The sequence below is a fragment of the Ursus arctos genome, unplaced genomic scaffold (assembly GCF_023065955.2).
Source record: "Ursus arctos isolate Adak ecotype North America unplaced genomic scaffold, UrsArc2.0 scaffold_4, whole genome shotgun sequence".
In the NCBI taxonomy this organism is placed as follows: Eukaryota; Metazoa; Chordata; class Mammalia; order Carnivora; family Ursidae; genus Ursus; species Ursus arctos.
In genome coordinates, this window is record NW_026623056.1 from 37,689,881 (window position 1) to 37,714,679 (window position 24,799).

Sequence of the window (24,799 nt, forward strand, 5' to 3'; positions counted from 1 at the left end):
CATTTAACAAAATTCAACATTCATTTGTGGTAAAAACCCTCTACAAAGTGGTTATAGACAGAACATACCTCAACATAAAACCTTATATGACAAGCCCACAACTAATGTTATACTCAATGGTAAGAAGATAAATACTTATCCTCTAAGAACAGGAACAAGACAAAGATGCCTATTCTCCTTACTTTTATTGAATATACTATGGCAAGTCCTAGTCAGAGAAATTAGGCAAGAAAAAGAAATAAAAGGTATCCAATTTAGAAAGGAAGAAGTAAAATTGCCAGTGTGCAAATTTCTTTGCTATATATAGAAAATCCTAAAGACTCCACCAAAAACTAAACAAACAACAAACAAACAAAAAAACCTATGGGGCACCTGGGTGGTTCAGTCAGTTAATCATCCAACTCTTGGTTTCAGCTCAGGTCATGATCTCAGGGTCGTGAGATTGAGTGCTCAGTGCTCAGCAAGGAGTCTACTTGGGATTCTTAACCCCTCCCGCTCCTCCCTCCCCCTTTGCTCCTCCCCCTGCTTGCACTCTCTCTTTCTCTCTCTCCAAAGTAAATAAGTAAATCTTTAAAAAAAAAAAAAAAACTATTAGAACTAATGAATGAATTCAGTCAGATTGCAGGATACAAAATCAATATACAAAATTGTTGTATTTCTATACACTAATAATGAAATACCAGAAACCAAAATCAAGAGAACAATACCATTCAAAATCTCATCAAAAAGAATAAATACCTAGGCATAAATTTAACCAAGGAGATGAAAGACCTATACATTGAAAACTGTAAAACACTGATGAAAGAAATTGAAAGAGACACAAATAAATGGAAAGATATTCTGTGCTTGTGGATTGAGAAAATTAATATTGTTAAAATGTGCATACTATTCAAAGCAATCTACAGATTCAGTGCAATCCCTATTAAAATTTCCAAGGCGTTTTTTCACAGAACTAGAACAAATAATTCTAAAATTCATATGGAACCACAAAAGACCCTGAATAACCAAAGAAATCTTGAGAAAGAAGAACAAAGCGATATGATATTGGCATAAAAACAGACACATAAATCAATGAAACAGAATAAGAGAGCCCAAAAATAAACCCACATGTATATGGTCAATTAATCTACAATAAAGGAGGCAAGAATATACAACAGGGAAAGGATGGTTTGTTCAATAAATGGTGTTAGGAAAACTGGACAGCTACATGCAAACAAATGAAACTGGACCATTATCTTACACTATATACAAAAGTTAAAATGGATTAAAGACTTGAATCTAAGACCTGAAACCATAAAATTTCTAGAGGAAAACATAGGCAGTAAGTTCCTTGACATTGGTCCTAGTGATGGTTTTTTGGATCTGACTCCAAAGGCAAAGGAAACAAATGGGACTATATCAAACTAAAAAGCTTCTGCAGAGTAAAGAAACCATCAACAATAAAAGGCAACTTACTGAATGGGAGATGTTTGCAAATCATATGTCCAATAAGGGGTTAGTGTCCAAAATATATAAAGAACTCATACATCTCAATAACAATAAAATAAAAAATATAATTTAAAAATGGGCAGAGGACCTAAATAGATATTTTCTAAAGAAGATATACAGATGGACAACAGGTGAATGAAAAGATATTCAATCGCTAATCATCAGGGAGATGCAAATCAAAACCACAAAATATCACCTTACATCTATTAGAATGGCAATTATAAAAAGGATAAGAAATAACAAGTGTTGGCTAGAATATGGAGAAAATGGAACCCTCGTGCAATGTTGGTGGGAATGTAAATTGGTACAGCCACTATGGAAAACAATATGAAGTTTCCTCAAAAAATTAAAAATAGAGTTACTATATGATCCAGCATATATACTATCTATCCAAAGTATCTCTCTGAAGAAAACAAAAACAGTAACACAAAGAGATACAAGCACCATTATGTTTATTGCAGCATTATTTATAATAGCTGAACATGGAAGCAACCTGCGTCCATCCATAGATAAATGAGTAAAGAAGATGTGGTAGGGATACATGATGGAATACTACTCAACCATAAAAAAATAAAATCTTACCATTTGCAACAGCATGGATGGACCTTGAGGGTATTATGCCAAGTGGAAGAAGTCAGTCAGAGAAAGACAGATATCACAAGATTTCCCTTGAATGTAGAATCCAAAAAGCAAAACAAACTAAACAAAACTCAGTCTATAGATACAGAGCACAGGTTGGTGGTTGCCAGAAGGTGTGGGTGAAGGGGATCAAGAAGTACAAACTTCTAGTTATAAATTAAATGGCATGGGGATGTAATGTAAAGCATAGAGAATATAGTCAATAACATTGTATTAATTTTGTATGGTGACAGATGGTAACTAGACTTATTGTGGTGAACATTTCCAATGTATAGAGATGTCAAATCACCATGTTGTACACCTAAAACTAATATAATAATGTATGCCAATTATATCTCAAGAAAAATAAATAAATAAGTCTCTAAAAACAGAAAATAATTTTATTCCCATGACAGGAAGTAATTCCTTTCATTTTATCTCCTAACATAAACAAAGAAAACTACTAAGAAATCATTAAAAAGTTGATGCAAAAACAAAACCCCTTTTGAATGTATAAGCTACATAACTTTATTCTCCAAGTACTTGCTAAGGTCCCAGATACCCAAGACGGAGCCAGATGCAGGAAAATAATTCATACCAAGACTTATTGTAAGGCCAGTAAAAAGGCAGTTGAAGCTTTTTGAAACCATATTGCTGCAGGTTGAAAAAAAAATAACCTGTGTGCTTTTGAATAAAAGGAAGAATTTTGTTTGTGGGCATTGGCATGATTGCTCTATGTAAAATGTGGAGATTGCACAACTCTAGTACAGAAGAGAAAATGCGCAAGCAAGCCATATTCTAACCTTGAATATGTGGTTGCTTTTAATGACACAGTGCATCAAGGTCAAGAGAAGGTGCCCTCAGCAGATGGAAGACTTTCAAAGTGAAAAAGCTTCATTTACATTTAAAATACATTGCGTTTCACATGATTTCTGAGGAACACTTGGTTGTTCTAGTTATAGCCATGGTTCATTTCTGTAATCATGCATCAAGTAACTGACTCACCGCATATGCTTCCCTGGGAGGTGTTTTCTGTGGAAAGGTAGGGAGAAAGAGGTGGAGGAAGGTATTCCTTAATATCTTGTTACAAACCCACTAGGTGTCACTGCTTTCAGTGGGACTCTGGAAAGGAAACTGTCAGAGGACATGTCTGTGTCTTGGCAAAAATTAGATTTCATGGCACCTTGACTTTTAGCCTCTAAAATACATGGAGAACTGCTTAGGAGACTTTCTCGTGTTTATTTGTGCCTGTGGTTCCTTTATTTTGATTTTTTTCTAAGATTGAGCTTTGCAGTATTTATATTTGAATCCTATTTTGTTCAGAAACAGTTTGTTGAAGCTATTCTAAAACAAGTATCCACCTTAACTTTTTAAATACGCAATGAAATTATTAAAGGCATTTGAGTGCTTCGGTAACACACAACGCATTCACAAAGTTTGATCTCACATCGTTTGCAGGCGCTTTAGAGATGAGATGCCACATGCTTTCATGCCAGTGGTATGGAAGAGATTTTCTTTTTTCTTCTTTCTTATCCTGCCTCTCATTCTGTGTTCTTTTTCTCTTCTTGCTCTTCCTTTCTCTCTCCCAGTTTCATGAAAATTCATTTATCTGTGACATTTAAAGACTCTGTCTGAGAGGTGTCTGGAGCTGTGGCTGGCTGTGTACATCAATAGTTTCTTGGAATCTGGCACTCTGTCAATATTTGGGGGCCTCAATAACCGCACTTAAATGCATTGCCTGCCAGCCATCACTCTCCTGGTGTCTCAGTAACGAGTCCGAACGAATGGATATTAGCATGTCAACTTCTTTTACAACTGGCAAGACTTTGTTGACAGTATATGGGCATCTTGCATTTGCCTGCTGCACCTTTGTGTTTGTGTGCTTCATTTATATGATGTCATTTCCCCCTCTATGTACAAAAATAGGAATCTCTAAAACATGCTATTATGAAACTGAAATAAATGGCATCATTGTACAATCATGATTAGGTGGGTTTTATAGTATATAGCTATATGCATAGGCAATACAGTCTTTATTATATTCTAGGTATTTCTTTCTTGTTTGGGTTATATTTGGACCAAAATAGTTGTTGCTATTTTATGGTAGAAATATATATGTTGAGACTTTATAGGTGAAGTCTCCATAGTTTATGTATGAGTCTCATGTGATAGAGATTTAGCTACATACAGAAGAAATATTATTAGGTTGGAGAGAGAAGATTATTCTCTGAAACAAAAACAATTTATATTTTCAAACATTTCTCAGTTATCCTTTCTACTCATCAGTGAAATGGCCCATTTATAAGTTAAATCATTAAAGCATTATTATGTCAACTTTCCCATGAAATGTCTAGATAATAGCATATTGGCCTTTCAAGGTTTGTGAGAGAGACCAATAGCAGGGCAACATTTTAGTTACTGAAATATTGTGTGCTCTCAACCCATGTGTACTCATGACCATATCCTATAATAAGAATATGTCAGGAATCTGGACTTTAAAGAAAGGAACATGGAAGATGAGAGTTTACCAGCAACCAGTCTTACCTTGAGGATCTGCATCCAACCTAGGATAAGTACAGAAGGATTTGCAAGCTTTAGGTCATGCTCAGATTAAATAATCCAGGTTTCCTATATCCAAGAGACTATTCTGGAACTATTAATGCCCCTGGATAGAATTATTAACTGCTGCTTCCTTGGACTCGTTGGACCAGTAATAACTCCTGAGTTGAATGAATTCACCCAAGCTTCATTTCATTCAAGGATCTTTCCCATTCTGGATCTTCTATTCAGGTCCCTAACATATGAGTACTTGCATTCATATAGGATCTGCTATATACCATGGCAAATTTTCTTGTTAGGACTAAAAAAAAAAAGTACCTAATGAACAGTATTAATGCAGTTTCAGTACAACTTATCACAAACTCAGGCCTTCTAGGGCCTTTACTTATATTTCAGAAAAGGAAATACACATATTTATTTGCCTCAGAATTATAAATCATATGTAAGGCTAAAAGTTCCCTTGATCAGCTATAAATGCTGCCTCCAGATTTTATGTCATAATATGTAAATCGTTGTTTAAGTCCAATCAGTCATCATCTTTGATAGGATGAAGGCCTCTTGGGAGTGTCGTATTAAACTAGACAGCATGGATGGACAAAGAAATGTTACAAGGATTCCAACCACCAAAAATCATCTGACACTTTAGTGCAGGTCTTGAATTCAAAAAGGAAAACATAGGCACAAGGATTGAGAGAAGAGGAAAAAGGAAAGCATAGGTGTGCATGAGTTTGTAACATGGCCTGCGTCAAGGAATTTAGTATTTTTCTTCATAATTCATTTACCAAAAAATATAGTAACATGTACGGATCCAGTATAAGAAATAAAATGCCCTCCTGCCTCTGTCTATACTGAGATTGTTTTTGTGGTCTCACAGAGGAAGGGAAAAATACAATATATGGCAGTAATCAGAAGATTTTTATACCAAAACTTCAAGATTTAATAGAGAACATTTTCAGCACCTTCCATGAACGAATTAGAAACATCTCTATTACTATCAGTAAGACTTATCTGCTAGGCTAAGATCTTAACCTCCTCTTGCTGTGGATTCAGAATTTTATGAATATACATTATATCTGTTCTTTATTATATACTGTTTGTTTAATGTTAGACACTAATCCTTTCTGGGGCCGGGGAAGAAAGCAGAATAAGATGAGAACATAGAATCATCCTGCAGAATTTATAGCTAAGGACAGAAGGAATTTTGTTTTCTTTTGGATTACTTTAGACACACTTTGGAACTGTAGTTGAAATTTGATGGGCTGCAATTTAACCATCTCTTTCCATTAATACTAAAATGTTTTCTTGCCTAAAGCAGGAAAGATTTGGATTCTTCTTCCTTAGAAATCCTAGCAACTTCTTCAGCTCTTTCTTCGCTGGTGTATATTTTGTCTTCTGATAACAGAATGAAGCGACAGAAATGAGGACAGTGGGACAGAAGTGCTGAGAAAATACCTCTGATCCCACCTCATCAGGGAAGGTGCATAAATTGACTCTTCAGCATTGGCTACCCATGGCAGAAAAGAAATAGCTGCCTGACTGGATGGCTAATAAGCAACAGAATACTTGAAGGGGTTGTTTACAAGGTCTATCTTAACATAAAGTGAAATCTATCATTGTTATGGAGATGAGGCATGTTGGTGATAGATATCAGTCAAAGACAGACCCACAACCCCCACCCCAAATGGCACAAGAGGTAAATGGCCTATCTAGTTTTAGTTTTGTTATGATCCCATCTGAGGGATATCTTTGCTCAGAAATCTGTCTCCCTTTATTTTTTGGGCAATAAATTGTTACTCTCAGTTTATGAATGATTGAATGATTTATATAATGATTACTACCTTGACCTTCCTAAGAAGTCTATTTGCCAACTTTCAACTTAAAAGGACCCCAAGTAAGAAGTGTTTTATTACTAAAGGAGTGCTTTTTAGGACTCACCTCCAGATCTAGTGTAAAGAAAAAGCAAATACTGAATTTTGAATATACATACAACAGAATGGGGGCCATTGCCTTTGTTCTTTTAGAAAAAAAAATGAGCTTTTGAAATAACTATATGGTTCTCTATAACCTATGCCCTCTTTTCCCCAATAATTGTAAAGTATATACTTCTCAGTTTCTACTCATGTAATAGTGACTTAAAAGCTACGTGCTTAACTAGCAGTCATGGATCCAGTGACCATTTATGTATCTAGAAGTAACGAATATTCAGTTTTGTAGGTGAATCTCTTAGAATTGTACACTGGGGGGGGCGCCTGGGTGGCACAGCGGTTAAGCGTCTGCTTTCGGCTCAGGGCGTGATCCTGGCGTTACGGGATCAAGCCCCACATCGGGCTCCTCTGCTGTGAGCCTGCTTCTTCCTCTCCCACTCCCCCTGCTTGTGTTCCCTCTCTCGCTGGCTGTCTCTATCCTGTCGAATAAATAAATAAAATCTTTAAAAAAAAAAAAAGAATTGTACACTGGGAATAGACTAGATTAGGGTTTAGATTAATAGATTAAGTAAATTATAACGGTTATAAGAATAGATTGTACCTTTAGAAAATATACACTATAGACTTCTATAGAATAAAATTCTATAAAAACAATAGGCTAGTCAAAAATTGAGAATAGTTTGGATAAAGGAATAGATAGGACTAAGTATTTTAGAGGAAGATTCTCTAGAAATTTAATAAATGAGCTGCTTATTAAAAACATTGTTATATTTATATTTAATGTAGTTTAAAAATAAGATCAATATAGAAATTCAAACTCTTGGCCATAAGTGGTGCTCTGTGGCTGATCACCCAGGAAGGCTGCAGTTATGCTCTAGCTCAGCTTGTGGGAGATGGTACTTTCACATCTACCTTCATTGTCTCTTCTCTGCCAAAATGAAATTCACTATTTGGGAAACTGTGCCTGAAAACAACCATTTTAATACTTCTATCTGACATCGAATGTAACCTCCATGCAAGGAAATATCCCAGGTAAACCCTGGTAAACTGATTTGCCAGTCCTGACAATGCTAGGGCACCAGGTAATAACCAACACAATGCCGTCCTAATATGTTTTGTTTCTTGGCACAATGAGAGTTCTGGTGAACGAAGGCAAAGCTAGAGTTATGATCTCACTCCACTTAACTAGCAGAGCTTTAAATTTTGTCTCAAATGACAATCAATCAATCAAATTTCTAATCTATTTATTTGGTACCAAGCACGTCAGAATTCTGAAGAAATGTTTGTTAGGGGACCAGTCAATATGGAGAAGTGGTATGCCATTGGTGTCTGTCCTGGATTCTGGTCCTTGATTACCTTGATTATTTAGACACATGGTTTCCAATACGAACAAACTCAGTGTGGTCTAAATTAGTGGTAGCAGCATCTCAATATGTCAAAACAAAATCCATTTTATTTAAAATTATATTTTAAGAAGGAGTAAGCAGGGAAAGTGATGCAAAATCACATTAACAACAGGACACCAGAGATTCTAAATGGTTGTAAATCACTATTTTAGATGTCGAGAACAGGGAATGTGTGCTTTCAAAGTATAGTGCTTTTATGCACAGTGGCCAAATAGCAATAATTTGAGACTTCAGATAGAGGACAATCATTTAAAATAAACACTCAGTAAAACAGTAAATAAACAGAATGTCATTAAATAACGATTAATATCAGCATTCTTCACAGGAGGGAAAGCAAACCTCCCAAGGGGCAGTTCATTCCTCTACTCCCTCAGCACATATAGATATATATAAAGACAGAATTTCATAATAACTGCACTAGCTTGCATATGTTAATAACTGCTAAACTAATACCACACACCTGAACGCATATATCCATGTTGCTTACTCTATGTGGGACATTTCTTCTCTCTTCACAAATTAAAGAGTCTGCAAGGGAAGACATATAACTGTGTTTCTTCTGAATCTTCTTCTAAGTCTTGTGTTTTCCATTACTGATGATGGTTTGGTAAATGTCACTGATGGACTGAAAATAAAGAATGACTAGCTCTGTGGGCAAAATAACATCTAGAAGTAGAGCATAGAAAGTTAACCAAGAGTGTGAAAGGTAAAACAGAAATTTAAAAATAGCTGTAATAGTGAAATGTGTAAGAAGCATGCAGAATATAGACATTTCTACTATTTCCTCTGAGCATAGATCAGACACTTAATCATGCTTGTTCTGAGTTCACTAAAATTTGAATGAGCATCTTACAGAGAGAGTTATAAAACCCCTCCCAATAAAATTTAAATGTAACATTTTGAGAAAAAGAATTCTTTAAGGAAAAGTCAAAGACATTGAGACTTTTTTACTCATCTTAGAAAAAGGAAGGTTGAGACGCTGAGCTAATACCAGTTTTTAGGCAAGTTAAGGGAAATAAGAAATGAGACTTTCTCTCTTTTCTTCACTGAGGACCCATAGTAATAAAATACACTTATCCTGTGACAGAAAATGTATAGGTTTGATAATGAGGTAGGTTCTTGATAATGAGGCTTCTGAATACTGAAAGGGAAGTTGTGGGACTGTCTTCTGTGAAGCTCTTTAGCTTAAACTGGATAGATTCACGTCTTCCTCAAACATGTGTCAGGGAGAAGAGAAGGAATGATTTCTCAGGAGGAATCTTATGCAGGCTCCACACTGGGTGGGGCTCGATCTCACAACCCTGAGATCATGACCCGAGCCAAAATTAAGAGTCAGAAGCTTAACTGACTGAGCCATCCAGGCGCCCCAACTTCTCTCTCTTTTTAAAGTCGCTGTTATTATTCAAAGGCAAAAACTGCTGGAAGCTACAGGGACTTCTAAATATGCTTGGCATATGTTAAAGCCATAGCAGTGCCACCAAGGTTTTAGTGGACAATTCTCAGGAATCACAGGATGTTACCCTTTGTTACATATAGTCACATATGTATCCATCACACTGTGTTCTGGTCATTTCCTATAACAACTGATTTACTACAAACTTGGAACGGTGGGTATAGCTGCTGAAAAAAATTTGCTTGTGAACAAAGAGATTAGAGCATATCGTTCAGTGTTCTGTAAAAAGTTATAAACTTTTAGTGGAAAAGTTATCACATTTCACCCTCTGCTTGTTGCTGTCAGTACTCAAAGCCAAACCCATTACCATTAAACTTACACCATTCCCTTGCTACTATACTAAATGAAGTGTTTTTGATTCATCCCCCAGTAAGTGTTGGTGGTATTTGCTATAAAAAAGGGCAGGGGCCCACAGAATACAATTAGGGAAAAGACATCCTCAATTAGGAAAAAAAAAAAAATCTTCCATACTCTTTCTACTTGCCCTGCACTCATCCAGGAACTGGAGATACACAAGTAAATAAGTTTCCATCAGTAAAGAGTGCTCATAGTGAGGGAAGCGGACAAGTAAATAGGTAACTCTGGTACAAAGAGATATGCATTGGAGTAAAGGCATGTGCAAGGTACTATACAGATTTGCCTGGGACAATTCTGGCTCGTGCCTATGGTCTTGGTATAATTATTCACAGGGGCCTTTCACAAAATATGTCCTGGTTTGGACAACAAATTATATGGTTACCCTATAAATAGCTATAACCATCAAATCTGCCTGGGGTTGTCTAGCAAGATTTTCCACAGATTAGGACAGAAAATCAAAGAGATTAAGAATTCTTTGCCACACAGGTTGTCTACATCCAAATGGAAATGAAAAACTTAGTAGACTGGCTGACTTTCATTTCTTCCAGCATTGTCAGAGGAATAGAGTGGGATTTTAACTCATGTGCGGTGAGGGGAGAAGGGCAAAACAGGACAATCGAAACCCACTTATTGGTATATGATATGCACAAGGGGTGTCTTTAAATAAGCCATTAAATTATGGATCCCCTAAAGCTCTCAGGATTGAAAGGTGGTGTGAGTAAAGACTAGAAGCCATGGAGGAAATTTTAGAAAGACAGCTTAAGGTTCAACATAAGGAATCTTATTTGGTGCCAAATTTTGTACAGAAGGGTTCGAAAGCAGGATTGAGTTGCCCGTGAGGCTGGGAGCCCTATGCCCCTGTTGATGTGCAGCAAAGGCTGAATGGCCCATGAGCAAACTCAGTCACAAGGTCAAAACTCGGGCCGCTGATTATTTAGGGTTCTGTACACATTGCCGATCCTATGATTTTACATTATGCATGGGGTCTTTTTGAGTAGCTTTTAAGTAAGAATCCTATGCTTGGGAAAATGCCTAGACGCTAAAAAAACAAAACAAAACAAGAAAAAAACAAAAGGTAGAAATATCATGAAAAACAAATAGAACAAACAAAACACAGTTTGTATGAGCTAAATGCTCTTGTGACCCACTCTGGACATACACTAAAAAGAGACCAGGGAATGTCAATATAGATCTCGTAGAGCTTATTCTTTGCCACTCTTATTACAAGGAAAGGAGCTACTAAACACATATTCAGAAGACACATCTCCCTCAGAGGTCCCTACCTCTTGGACACATACTCATTTGAAGACTAAGTTGCAGAGAAGTCTTGCTTACCAGTTTGATTTGCATAGTTCCAAGTTACGTAGGAATGGGACTGGTGGCAAAGCTATCATTAAAGAGATACAAAGCAGAAGATTGAACAAAGGATACATTCTGTGCAAAGTTTGAAGTTTATACTGTCTCGGTGAGCCTTGTCATGGTAAGAAAGGCGTCCACCCCTTCCCCCACCTAAAAAGAATAACAGAAAGTGACAAAAGGAGGCTCCCTGGAGGTAACACCAGGAGCAAGGAGTAGGGGAACTAAAGACTGTACACACGAAGAGAGAGAAAGGGGTTGGCATGGACACAGGACATGTGGCCAAACACTCTGCATTCACAGCAGAGATACGTGATTAGGTTAGAATCACTTTCACCTCTTCCCCAGGGTATGCAAGTAGGAATAGGTCAGGTTGGGGCAAAAGGAATGGCATCTTGACGAGGCTCAGCTTTCCCAGGGGCCTAAGAAAGGTGGCAGTACAGCTAGAACCAGAATATTCTCACTGGTCCTTTTATATGAAATCGTGAATATCTACATTTACAGATTAAAATGTTTTCCAGTACACCAGAGAGAGAAAAGTCTTCTGAAAGCAGTGGAAATGACTTTAGTTCTCCAGTGGTTAAGAATATAAGGGCTTAAGAGTGAGGAAAGCTAGTTTCAAATCTCGGCTACTTAACAGATTTATGGTAACATATTTAAATTTCTCTAAGTTTTAATTTCCACATGTTAAAAAAATGATAATGCATACACCATTGAGCTCCTGTAGAGACTCTATTACACATGTAAACTGTGTAACACATGTAGTTTTGGCAAATAATTATTGATAATGAAATTTTTATTCAGTGAGGATTGTCATCCATTTCCATAACGTCTGGTCACCCATACCAAGCTCTGCTTCATTTTACGTCATTACTTTCTGTCTGGTCCTTGACATTCCACACTGTTTCAGCTTTGACCTACTTCCCCAGATACTATGATATCTCTCTGCTTCAAAACTTCATGCTCCTGTGTCCTTTGAAAGGTCTACCTGCAATTATTTGTAAATTCAGTACTAACAGTGTGCAAATATTTTAAATCATAAAAAATACGTGCTTTTAGGAAATACTCTTCTTGTTCTTGAGCTCTGAAGGCACTCTTCATCTCTGATAATATTGACCCTGGGCCCAATTCATGTTGAGTGAACAAGGTATTATTTTATACCCTCTTCCCAGGAGGTTAAAATGACTCAGCAAAAGTCGCTCAGTGATCTCAGATGAGGAATCCAATGAATCAGTCTGGAAATCTTGATCTAAAATCTGCCAGGGTCTCCATTTACTGAGAAAAAGTCAGCCGAGAGAGGATGATCCCCAGTAAATTTTATATTATGATATTACTTTTTTTTTTTTTTTACTACATGCTTAAAATGTTTTCTGGATTTGGACTGGCCCTCTGATTACCCACAGAATAGAGGGAGAAAGCAGTGTAAGTTTCCTTCTCAACAGTTAAAGCAGTCCTTGTCACCAAAACTATCATATGTTAGATCACATGTCAGTGTCTGTGACATAGTCAGGCCTTGGCTTCTCAGGATCCACTCATTACAAGTGAATTTATGTGCCTTGAAGCATATGGCCTTGATATATGATCCCAGAGCAAAAGAGCAAGGTATTTCAAGCTGGCCACAATTTTATTGACTCTCACAGGCCTGCTTTGTAGTCATTCCAATAAACTAGACGAGAAATTTCTGATGCTCCAAGCTATCCAGTCTGCAGGACTCCATTTCATGATTCAGAGTCCAACTAAACAACTCAAGAGTGCTTTTGTGTGACACTGTGACCACAGGAATAAATAATTGCTTAGTAATTCTCTTTGAGGCAGAAAATTCTAAACATGGAGGAACCATTTCCCCTTAATGGGAGCCAGAAATCCTGTAAGTGCTTGAAATGGCATTCACAAGTCTGAATGGTAAACAGATAAAAACAGGAGCGCACCAGTTGCACAAATGACTTGCTTGTCACAAACTTGTCATTGCAGTAATCTAACATTTCTTTCACAGAGCCCGATGGAAAGGATGGAACAAACAGGCCCTGCTGACGTTTTGGCTCTGCTAAGCCTTCCTCGGAGCTAAAGCATCTGCAGCATCTTCCCGTTCTAGACCCTTTATCTGCTGAAGTTAGCTGATACTGTACATGTCAAAGAAATGTTTGACTATTGCATTAACAAGTTGATGACAAGCAAGTTATTCCTGCAGCTGAAATACTGCTGCTTTTAGCGGGCTGCCATCTTGACCTTCGTCTTCTACTATAGGAGAACCCCAGCAGAGCAGAGCACTGGGGAGATAGCAGTATTGTTGCCCCAGGCTATACAGATAAACAAGGACCACCTATTTGGAACTTAGGCGCAGCGGTATAAGGGACACACCAGGCAATTCTATTCAGGTTATGGATAGCATTTCCCTGGAAAACATAAGCGTTGCAAACACACTGCACTGTCCCAAGGATTCTCTTGCTGGAATAAAGGGAGCTGCACAGAAATTATTCCCTACTGCACCTCCTCCATCCCCCACATACATTGGGGGACCCGTATATACTTTATAAAGCTGGGAAAGTTAATGAAAAGTGTATACCTGCTTCAAACCTAGTTTTTGCCAGTTCTTGGAGTTCCTCCCATCAGTAGCCTTTCTCCTAACGTCCTCCTCATTCAGGATAGCATCTGGAACTCTCTAGACCTAGTCAGAGCGATGCTCTTGTCCCTGAAAAGTCAGGTAAGTCCATTAGCCTCCTCACAGAAACCTTCAACAGCCCTCTCTAACACACCACCGCTTCATCTCCAACCTCAGCTGCCAGCAGGGAGTGCTCATACGCTGTGCAACTTCCAGTTCTTGCCTTGCTGTTTGAGTAGCCCTCCTCCCTTGGGGGATCCACCCTTGGTGTTCCTTGGGTGTGCAGTGTGGGGGTCCCAGGCTTATCAGCATACAGACCTGATCTGGAGCCTGTAACAGGAGCCTGGCCTGTTGTGCCAGAGTGTTCTGCCTCTGCTGGTGCCTTGGGCGTATCAGCACTGGGAACAATGGAGCCTTCGCCCTAAGCCTTTTCATAAAGCTGAGCGTCTCTTACTCATCAAGGTGTCAGGTGCCCGGTATTATTTTTAGACCCTTGGTTAAAGGTGCATTGGTATTGTTTTGTCTGGTTTAAATATCGACGAGAAAAACTTGCATTCTCAGACTTATTTTCTGCTGTTGGCTTAGGTGCTTTCATTTTTGAAAGTCTTGTGTAAAAGTGGTTATCATCGTTCAGCCATGAGAACCCATATTTCTTGACAAAGTAGTGATGGGGCTTACATTTCTCTTAGATTTGGTGAACTGAGCACAGTACTGTCTCCCAAATGAAATGTGCTACTCCCATCCCAAATATCTCACACTGCAATCTATACCTCTGCTTTGTTACCTCAGAAGACAGGTGGGAAGGGTATGAGAGAGGGTCCTGTGTTTTTCACAGTTAAGGATATTACCTCTGGAAAAGGAGGTGGAGGTAGTTTGAGGCAGGGCACTTATATTTTCTGTAAAAGAACACATGTGAATGAACTACTTGAATTTTAAATGGAGTTCTAGTGACTTTTTCTTTCTTTTTAAAGTTCCTAATAGGATTTCTGTAATGACTTTGTGTTTTATTTTTTTAATAGAACTTAAATGGCAAAGAAATAATATGCTATTTTTGATTCAGGAAAAAAACAAAGTCTTTTTTTTATGGGAACTCTCTTTTTAAATACACATCAGGGAATAGATAATGGCACCAACAATAAAAAATGTTCTCTCTTCATAGTCTGAGGGATAGCTGATTAGTGTATGTGTATGTGTTTTTAATATGTATTTACTTATTTGCTTGCTTATTTGTCTATTTATTTTAAGAAAGGAAGGAAGAGAGAAAATAAAAATTCTTATGCTGGAGTAATCTCATCAGATTCATAGGGTTTTAGGACTGGAAAGGAACTCGATGATAGTCTCTGACTTTGTATCACACTCGCGCTTGGATATGTGGATACTGAGACCCAAAGATGTTTAATAACGTGAACAAAGATACACAAGATTGTAGCAGAGCTAGGCCTAAAAATTTCTTTTTAACAAACAGTCTCATTTGAATAATTCACATTGATGTACTTAAGTCTAATAGGGCTTTCGTTTTTGGAATAACTGGGGTTGTGTCCTGGCTAAGCCAATTTAGGGATATATATTTGAATAGTTTGGCGACATTTCTTCCTAAGCTGTATTTTACCTGAGTCACGTAAGGAACCATTACAATTTCAATTAAATTTTTTCTCTTATAAGATTTCAAAGAAACACTTTCCCCATTCCCATTTTGGCAGCTGAAAACATATATATAATTTTTTTAATTCTTTTTTTTAATGATTTTATTTATTTATTTGACAGAGAGAGAGACGGCCAGCGAGAGAGGGAACACAAGCAGAGGGAGTGGTAGAGGAAGAAGCAGGCTCCCAGCAGTGGAGCCTGATGTGGGGCTCGATCCCAGAACGCCGGGATCACGCCCTGGGCCGAAGGCAGACGCTTAACCACTGAGCCACCCAGGCGCCTCTGAAAACATATATTTTTAAATGGGTCTGTTCCTTTAATAAGTATTCATTTAAGTAGGTCATATTCTAACATTCTTGGAGATAAAAAATCTTTTATCAGATTAAAAGAAATCTGGTTTTTATTCCCACTTTTAGCCATGTTTGAGGTGGTCCTTGTTAATTGTCAGTTTGAACAAAACACTGATTAAGTTAAAACATCAATGTTTTTGTGTGTTTTGGTTCTTTTAGTTTAGCACAAGGGGAAAATAAAAAATGCATTTACCTTTTTGCAGCCATGATAATTATATACTCTATTTTTCATTTATGCAAAACTTTATTTTTGAGGGTTTTCTTTTTGTTTCATTTCTCCGTTTTTGCATTTTCCAAACATCTGTACCGTGGCGAGAGTAGCAGTGGCTGGCACTTTTCCTCCACGCTTTGAGAGAAAGAGAATTGGCTGGAATAAAACCTTGCCTTCCATATGGTCGACTTGAAATACAGCATTGAAAAGGTATCGTCTCTTTTTTCTTTTCTGAAACCAGAGGTGAAACGCACGAGTAAATAGCAATGTTGGTGCCAAACCACCTGTTGATTCATATCAGAATAGTCCTTGGCAAGGCACCCCCCACTTAGTCATTTGAAAACCTGACTAGATGATCTCTGTGCGTTGGTAGCATCATATCAACAGCATGTGCTGCTGGTCAGTCACTTAAGAAAGCCTAGACTCTACACATAGTTAAGAGATGAATTGAAAGTTTTGCTTTTGCTTTGACAAAACGAACCCTTTGTAAGTATGTTAGGCTGTGAAGTGTTTGCTGATTCCTGGAGTATCGGGATCTATTGTCAGGGACAGTGAAAAGAAGGTGGCAGTAGAGCTTTCTCTCACCTGGATTAATTCTAGTTGGGAAAAGCAGTAGTCTCTGTCTTATCAATTATTTTAAAGTAAAATACTTCAAGCACATAAAAATATAAAGAGTAATGTGAACACGCAAGAGTCCACACCCAAATTAAACAAATCTTTGGCACTCTTATTTCTAAACCTGTTTTTTGTCTTTTATTATTCTAAGTTACATAAAACGATGTGCACAAATTAAGTATGTAGCTTGATGAGCTTTTATGTAGGTATGACAATATCCAATCCAAGGTACAAAATATTCACAATACCTAGGAAGAGTTCTTTGTGCCCTCTTGAGTGTGATATCCTCCAAACCTTTAACAAAAGGTTAAAAACAAGCAACACTGGGGCTCCTGGGTGGCACAGCGGTTAAGCGTCTGCCTTCGGCTCAGGGCGTGATCCCGGCGCTGTGGGATCGAGCCCCACATCAGGCTCCTCCGCTATGAGCCTGCTTCTTCCTCTCCCACTCCCCCTGCTTGTGTTCCCTCTCTCGCTGGCTGTCTCTATCTCTGTCAAATAAATAAATAAAATCTTTAAAAAAAAAAAAACAAGCAAAACTGTTCTGACCCTCTATCATTATCATTAGTTTTACATAAGCCACAAGCCGTAGTGTGGCCTATATAAAATGTATTCTACTGTAGATATCACGAAAATTTGTTTGTTGAGTCTCTCATTGTTAGATGTTATTTCTGGTATTTCCCAATCATAACTAATACTGCAGTTAACATTTTTATACATGTTTTTACATGGAGGAGGAATTGCTTAACTATAAGAAACATGCATTTTCAGTTTCACTAGGAATGTAAAATTTCTCTCCAAAGTTGTAGTAGTAATTTATATTCTCATTAGCCATCTGTGAGAACATCTCCACATACTTCATAACATTTGGGATGGCTAGACTTTCAAATGTTTTGTCAATTTGATAGGTATTAAATAGTATCTCATTTAAAATTTTTTTACTTATAAACCGTTGGGATTTTCTTGTGTGTGTTGCCTGTTTATATCCTTAGCCATCATTCTATTAGGTTATTTGTTTTGCTATTGTTATTTGGACCGGTTTTGGTTTTGGTTTTGTTTGTAGTATTCTGGATTCTCATCCTTTGGGCAATAGAGATTACAAATATATTTTCCTAATCTGTGTCTGTAGTAGCTTATTTTGAAAAGTTTCTAATTTTAATGCAGCTAGGTTATTGATATTTTAACCGTTATAGTTTGTGCTAGGGCACCTGACTGGTTCAGTCAGCAGAGCATGCAACTCTTGATCTCAGGGTAGTGAGTTCAAGCCCCATGCTGTGTATGGAACCTACTTAAAAAATGGATAGATGATAGATAGATAGATGGATAGATAGATAGATAGATAGATAGATAGATAGATAGATAGAGATAGTGCTTTTATGTCACTTAAGAAATCCTTCCATAGGACAACTTTCCTTTATTTTCTTCATTCCTTTATTTTCTTCTAACAGTTTAAAAGTTTGGCCTTTTACATTTAGATCTCTAAACTTCTTGGCATTTATTTTTGTATGTGATATCTTACATGAACCCTATTTTATTCTTTTTCCATGGATAACCCAATTATCCCAGCACCATTTAACAAGTTAGCCATCCTTACCCACTAATTTGTAATGCCATCTCTTGCTTACATTAAATGTTTTTTAGGGTCTTTACTTCAACTAGTGAACTGTTTCTCTATTCTTGTGCTAATACCACAGTGCCTTAATTATCATAGCTTTCTAATATTCTTGCTATCTGGTAAGGCAAATCTCTCTACATTGTTTTATAAAATTCTCTTGGCTCCCCTTGCCTTTTGCTATTCAATATAAATTTTAGGATTAGTTGGTCAAGTTTTACAAAAGACTTGTTGATTTTTATTTGTAATTACATTAACTTGAGAGAATAATCTGGGGGAGAATTGACATTTTTATAAAATTGTGTCTCTCTACCCATTAACAGACTATATTCCTCTACTAAATCAGATCTTCCTCATGTTCTTTAGTAATGTTTTATAAGTTTTACCATAAAGGTTTTGCTAGAACCTATTTTGTTAGATTTCTTCTTGTATTACTTAGATTTTTGTTCTTTTATGTATAGAGTCTGTTTTCCATTTCATTGTTTATTGGTTATTATTGGTATATATTCAGCAACTTTGCTGAACTCTCTTATTAGTTCTAATGACTAAACTGAAAATTCTCCTAGATTTTTTACATAGGCATGTATATCATATGTAGATAATGACAGCTTTTCTCTTAAATTCTAATTCTTAAGTGTTCAATTTCTTTTTCCTGTCATATTGCATGACTAAGCCCTCTATAGAGTATTGAATAAAAGCAATGATATGAATATCTGTTCTGTTTCTTACTTTAATGGTAATTTGGGGAATGTGACATCTGCTTAGCATTTTGATAAATTGAAATCATTATGTTAAAGAAGTTTCCACCATCTATTTATAGTTTGCAATGCACTTTTAATCAGGAATACTAGTCAAATTTTATCGAATTCTTTTTCTGTATAATAATATGATATAGTTGCCCATTAATATGTTAATATTTTAGGGGCGCCTGGGTGGCACAGCGGTTAAGCGTCTGCGTTCGGCTCAGGGCGTGATCCCGGTGTTGTGGGATCGAGCCCCACATCAGGCTCCTGTGCTATGAGCCTGCTTCTTCCTCTCCCACTCCCTCTGCTTGTGTTCCCTCTCTTGCTGGCTATCTCTCTCTCTCTCAGTCAAATAAATAATTAAATATTTTTAAAAATGTTAATATTTTATATATTAATACCTTTCCTGATATTAAACATTTCTTACATTCCTGGAAAAAAACTTTATTTGGTCCTGGTGTGTTATTTATTTATTTATTTTCTTTTAAAGATTTTACTTATTTATCGGACAGAGACACAGCAAGAGAGGGAACACCAGCAGGGGGAGTGGGAGAGGGAGAAGCAGGCTTCCTGCTGAGCAGGGAGCCCATGCGGGGATCGATCCCAGGAACCTGGGATCATGACCTGAGCTGAAGGCAGATGCTTAACAACTGAGCCACCCAGGCGCCCCCTGATGTGTTTTTTTAATCCACTGTTGAGTTTAATTTGCTGGTATTTTATGTAATATGTTTGTACAGGGAGATTAGTCTTTAATTTTCCTTTCTTAAACTGTTATTGTAGAGTTTTGGTGTCATGGTGATATTAGCTCATAAAATAAATTGAGCAACATTCATTTCTTTCTCTTTTTTTTTTCTATTTCTGAAATAGTTGTCATATTAATAGGGATTACCTATTCTGAAAATGTTGTTAAACTTGCCTGAAAAATCATCTAGACCTGGTATCTTCTGTCCGTAGTGGGAAGATAGATTAGGGTGGATTTCTAATTATCAGTTCACTTTCTTCCATGGTTATTGGTTTATTCAAGTGTTCTATTTCATCTTAAGTCAATTTTAGTAAGTTTTTTTAGAAAAATATACAATGAATGGTTAATCTACACTTTCAAACTTATTGGCATAATGGTGTCATGATTTTTAATTTTATCTTTAATATGTCCCCCTCTTATTCCTAATATTATTTAGCTGAGTCTTTTTTCTTACTCATTGTTAGACATTCTTCTGTGTCATTTACTTTTTTTAAAACCTGTCTTTTGATTTTGTTAATCTACTTTATTGTGTCTTTGTATTCTATATCATTACTTTGTGCTTTTATCAACATTATTTTCTTGAGGCTACTGTCTTATAGAAATACAAGATCGTTTTTTTCTTTTTCTAGATTCCTGTGTTAAATTTTTACTCATTTAATTTTGATGGTTTTTCTTATTTTCAAAAATGAATTTTACTAAGTTTTCTTCCAAGGTTTTAATTAGCTGCATAGCTTGCTTTGATATGTACTTTTGTTCAATTTTAAATATTTTGTAATGTCTGCTTGATTTATTTTTAACCCTTTGATTACTTGAAAGTGTATGTTTTTACTTTCTAAACATAAATTTACTCTATTTTTATTACTGATTCAGAATACAATTGCATTATAATGAGAGGATGTGTTTTATATGCGTTCAATTAAAAAAATTTTTTAGCTTTTTTTGTGACCTGGGACATGGATTTTACTGCTGACTTGAAATATGTAGGTGGCTTTTTGGTTTCTGCAGTGCTCATATTAAAATATTTGTTTGTATACCTAACTATATATTTTTCTAATAAAAAATAATCCGTCTTTTAGTATTTCTGGCTTTCTCCTTAATGTAAAAAAAAAGGTGACTAGCATGTTTTACCTACTTACTAATTATCAATCTGTTATAATTATTGAATGAAGTTTTAGTTTTACCTGTTTGTTTTAAATATATGCAAAAATGGTTATCATTGATTTTTATAGTTAATGCCTAATTATATTTACTCATATATTTTAGCTATTGCTGTGTCCACCATTATTCTTGGATGATGTGGCTTCCTTTCTGGGTTCACTTTTCTTCGTGTTGAATTACATCTTTTAGGAGAGCCCTGGGGAGTATACTCTTTTTATATATCTAAAAATGTTTTTATTTTATCTTTTATCTTAAATAGCAATTTATCTGGGTATTTTTGTTCAGCAGTTGAGGATATTACTCAATTAATCTTACCCAATTGTTCTTCAACTATCATTACTTAAGAGAAATCTGCTATCAATCTAGTTTTCATCTCTTTGTAGGTAGTCTGCCTTTTCCCTCTGGTGACTTTTAAAAGTTTTTCTATATCCTTGATGTCTTATAGTTTCTCTCAAATGTGTCTAGATATGGATTTATTTTGAATTATCAGTCATGAACTCAGGGTATACTTTCTAATCTCAGGACTGTAATGCTAGAAAATTCTCAGTTATTATCTTTTCCTTTATTGTTTCTTTGTTATTACCTCCATTTTCTTCAGGGATTCTTATAAGATATATATTGGTGTTTCCTAGTCAATTTACATATCTCAATTGCTCTTTCATTTTCTAAAAATATATTTTACTTTCTGTGATTCTTTTTCTAAGTGCATTCCTTAATATTACCTTCCAACTCACTAATGCTCTCCTTGAAACTGCCCAATCTTAAATCACCCTATCTATTGCATTTTTAATGTCAATGAACCTGTTTTTCATTTTTAAGATTTCTGATTGGTTCTTTATTTACCTATTCTTATCTTACTGCTCTCTGTTGTTATTTAATAATTTCTTATTCTCTTATAAGTATGATTTTTTATCTTGAGCATTACAAACATATTCATGTTGAGGTCATTGTCAGACAATTCTATAAAATCAAATTCACCTGCAGTGAATATTATAATTATTAATTTTGTTGGTTGTTTTTCTTATCATTAGATTTCTTACTATGTTTTAGAATTTTGTTTTGCAGGTTAATGTGGGTCATAAGTATTTTTTTGACTTGTCTCTGGGTTTTCTTTCTTCCTCTCTTTTTCTTTGTTCATACATCCTTGACTAGTGGTTTTACAGTTGCCTCTATTGGGATTCCTCAGCTCCTAGTCCCAATCCAAATGTTGTAGTGGTAGCTTTCAGCTTTTTCTCTTTAAGGGTATTTGATCATGAGGCTGTGTCTTTATCCTTCCATCTCTCAGTGCCTACAGCTCTATAAGCTATTGCACCAAGTAGCAGTTCGCCAAATTTTTTGCAGCCTCTTGCTGAAGTAGTGAGCTAAGCTCAGGTCCATCATATCATACGGAGCCTTTTATCCTCATTACTCCAAGAGCTAGACTTCCACCCACCTCTGTGTGTTTCTGGGTCCAGATTTTAGCAGGCTTATGGCTTCAGCCCCCTTTGCTGCTTTTAGTTTCTTTGTAAATATAGTCACTTTCTTTTTTAAATTTCACTCTGCTTCTTCAGTTTTCTCATTTTATACTGTATTAATTTTTTTAGTTAATAGTATCTCTTAAGTGACACTCCTTTGGTTTTCACCTCTCTTTTATTTAGATATATCATTTTAAAACAAATATTATAAATAAAAGTTATTATTGAATGTTTAGCTGGACTAGACACTGAACTTTATAGATAATTATCTTATTCAATCCTCTCTATAATCAGTTATTTTTATTACCACTGTATAAACTAGAAAATTGAGGCAAATAGGCTAAATAAACTCCCCCGTAGGAAAGAGGTTATAACTAGTAAATGGCAGAAGTAAGATTTGAACTCAAGTTTCTCCACTACCAAAACTAGTGCTCTTAAAATAGTATTCTATAGATAGATTTTGTGTTTAAAAAAAAAAAACTATGCTATGGTGTTTGTTTTTTATTTTTAATAAATTAACTATTATTTATTTTTGTAAAAATATGTCTGGTCCTACCTCAAAAAATTTATTTTATATTGTTTGTGTTTTTATACATCCTTGGTCATGTCTCTGTCCCCCTCTTTTCTTCTCTCCCTCTCTCTCTTTTCTTCCTCTTTTGATATATGATGGCTCTATTTGTTATTAATCTAGCAATTTAGAAGTTATAAAGCATAGTCTATTTTTCTAATAATGATTACTATTATTTTTTAAAATCCAGTCCTGTTTTCTTTAATTATCATCATTAATGAAATTGTATGCTGTATGAAATGAGAAATTTAGGATGCTGTTTCTTCATTTCTCCTCCTATTCAGTTTCCCATTTTTTGTTATAATACATTATGTCAGTTATAGATTATTATTAGTTTTACAATACAGCTGTAAGAGAGGATAATCACAAAAAGCTAAATCACTTATTTGGGTAACAGAGAGCTTCTAACACAAAGTAGGTACTTAACCAAATATGTATTGAGTATGAAATGAATGTACCTTTTTTATGTATATACACGTGCATACAGAGAAAGAAAACAGCTGAAATGTCATTAGAGTATCCCTCTACTTCTAGATGACCCACCTATTCATTTAAACTTTGGATTTTATAAACTGTTGGGCCACCATATGATTTAATAAGTACTCTTTCTTTCAATTCTTTTGTTAGGCAAACACATGCTTTGTGAAACAACCCTTTGCAATCAATGTGCCTCTATCCAAGTTAGTCCCACTCATAGCTAGTTCCATCTTTGCCCCTTCTATCCCATCCTACCCCTACAAATAATAAAGATACCTGGCAACTTCCATTCTCACATCAGCAACTACTCTTAAGTTTTCATTTGCCAGATACTGTGTGATTCTTGAATGGGAAATAGTGATTAAATATCAATAATTGTATCATATTCAATTGCTAATAGCCCATGTTCTTCCAGAATACTTCATGTTGTTTACTCTTTAAATAGAAGCATTTTGAAGTAGTTCTTATTGCTTTATTTTTTAAGGATAGTTCTTAAAATCTCCAATTATAGTCAAAGGAAATTCTTTGTAGAAGATGCTAAGAAAATTGGATTTTCCTTTGAATACCACTAGATATTAACAAGAAACTTAATGATGATCTGTAACATGCTAAAAAAATATGATGCTTCTATTGTAGCAAAGTATATTAAATAGAACAATGTAGATTAACAAGAAAAAAGCAAACTTGTGTAAACTGGGTCATTGCTGATGTGCAAATTTTATGGAAATTTTATGGCACATTTGATCAATTTATAAGAAGTGCATATTTGTGTTTATAAGAACACTCAAGCTTCCTATGTGGCATGATTTTAACAATCTTTTATATGTAAGAACAGATTGAAATTAAACTGTCTTCCTGGCTGTTTCTATTCTTTAAATTGTAAAAATGACTTTTATTATTCTCTATTTAAAAGTCACTGATCTGGGAATCAGGAGACTTAGTTTCTGGTCCCAGTTCTGTCATTTAACTAGCTCTATTCTCTTGAGTAATTTATTGAATTCTTTGAGCCAGTTTTTTTATTTATAAATATAAAGAATTGGACCTGATGCTCTGTAAAGCCCCTTCCAGTTTTCATGTCTAATATTCAGCATTGTATCTGTCTGTATCTCTCTCTATTATGTATAAATATCCACATATAAAAACTTAACTGCATATAGGTTCCGTACATCAACAACCTAAGTTATTCAACAGAATTCATAAAGAAATATCCAAGAATAGGATTAATTTTCTCCTGAATAAAGCAGTTAAATTTAGCTGATGAATAAATAACTGGAAGCTACAGTAGGTTCTTGATCTGGATAAAAGCAGCATGATATTTTCAAAAGTACTGTTAGGCAGCAATGTATAGAATGGATTAGAATGGAAGAAATCTGGAATAGAGACCAGCAGAATGATGCCATGGTTCAGGATGACATAAGGAGAGTCCAGAATGTAGTGATAACATCAGACATAGAGTAGAAGCAAAAG

At 35.7% G+C, this 24,799-nt stretch overlaps 1 protein-coding gene across 47 annotated transcripts in view; it reads left to right on the plus strand.

The window, feature by feature from the left end:
• Positions 1–24,799, plus strand: part of ZBTB20 (zinc finger and BTB domain containing 20) — a 780,933-nt gene that overhangs the window by 509,348 nt on the left and 246,786 nt on the right. For 14 of the 47 annotated variants that reach the window (XM_048215024.2, XM_048215022.2, XM_026493637.4 and 11 more), the window contains one exon: positions 16,077–16,176. The exons of 32 other annotated variants lie outside the window; for them this stretch is intronic. The gene's annotated coding sequence lies outside the window, so the exon portion shown is untranslated. Of the gene's footprint in view, positions 1–15,525; positions 15,712–16,076; positions 16,177–24,799 lie in introns of all 47 variants that reach the window. One more of the 47 variants, XM_057306650.1, reaches the window with a different exon arrangement.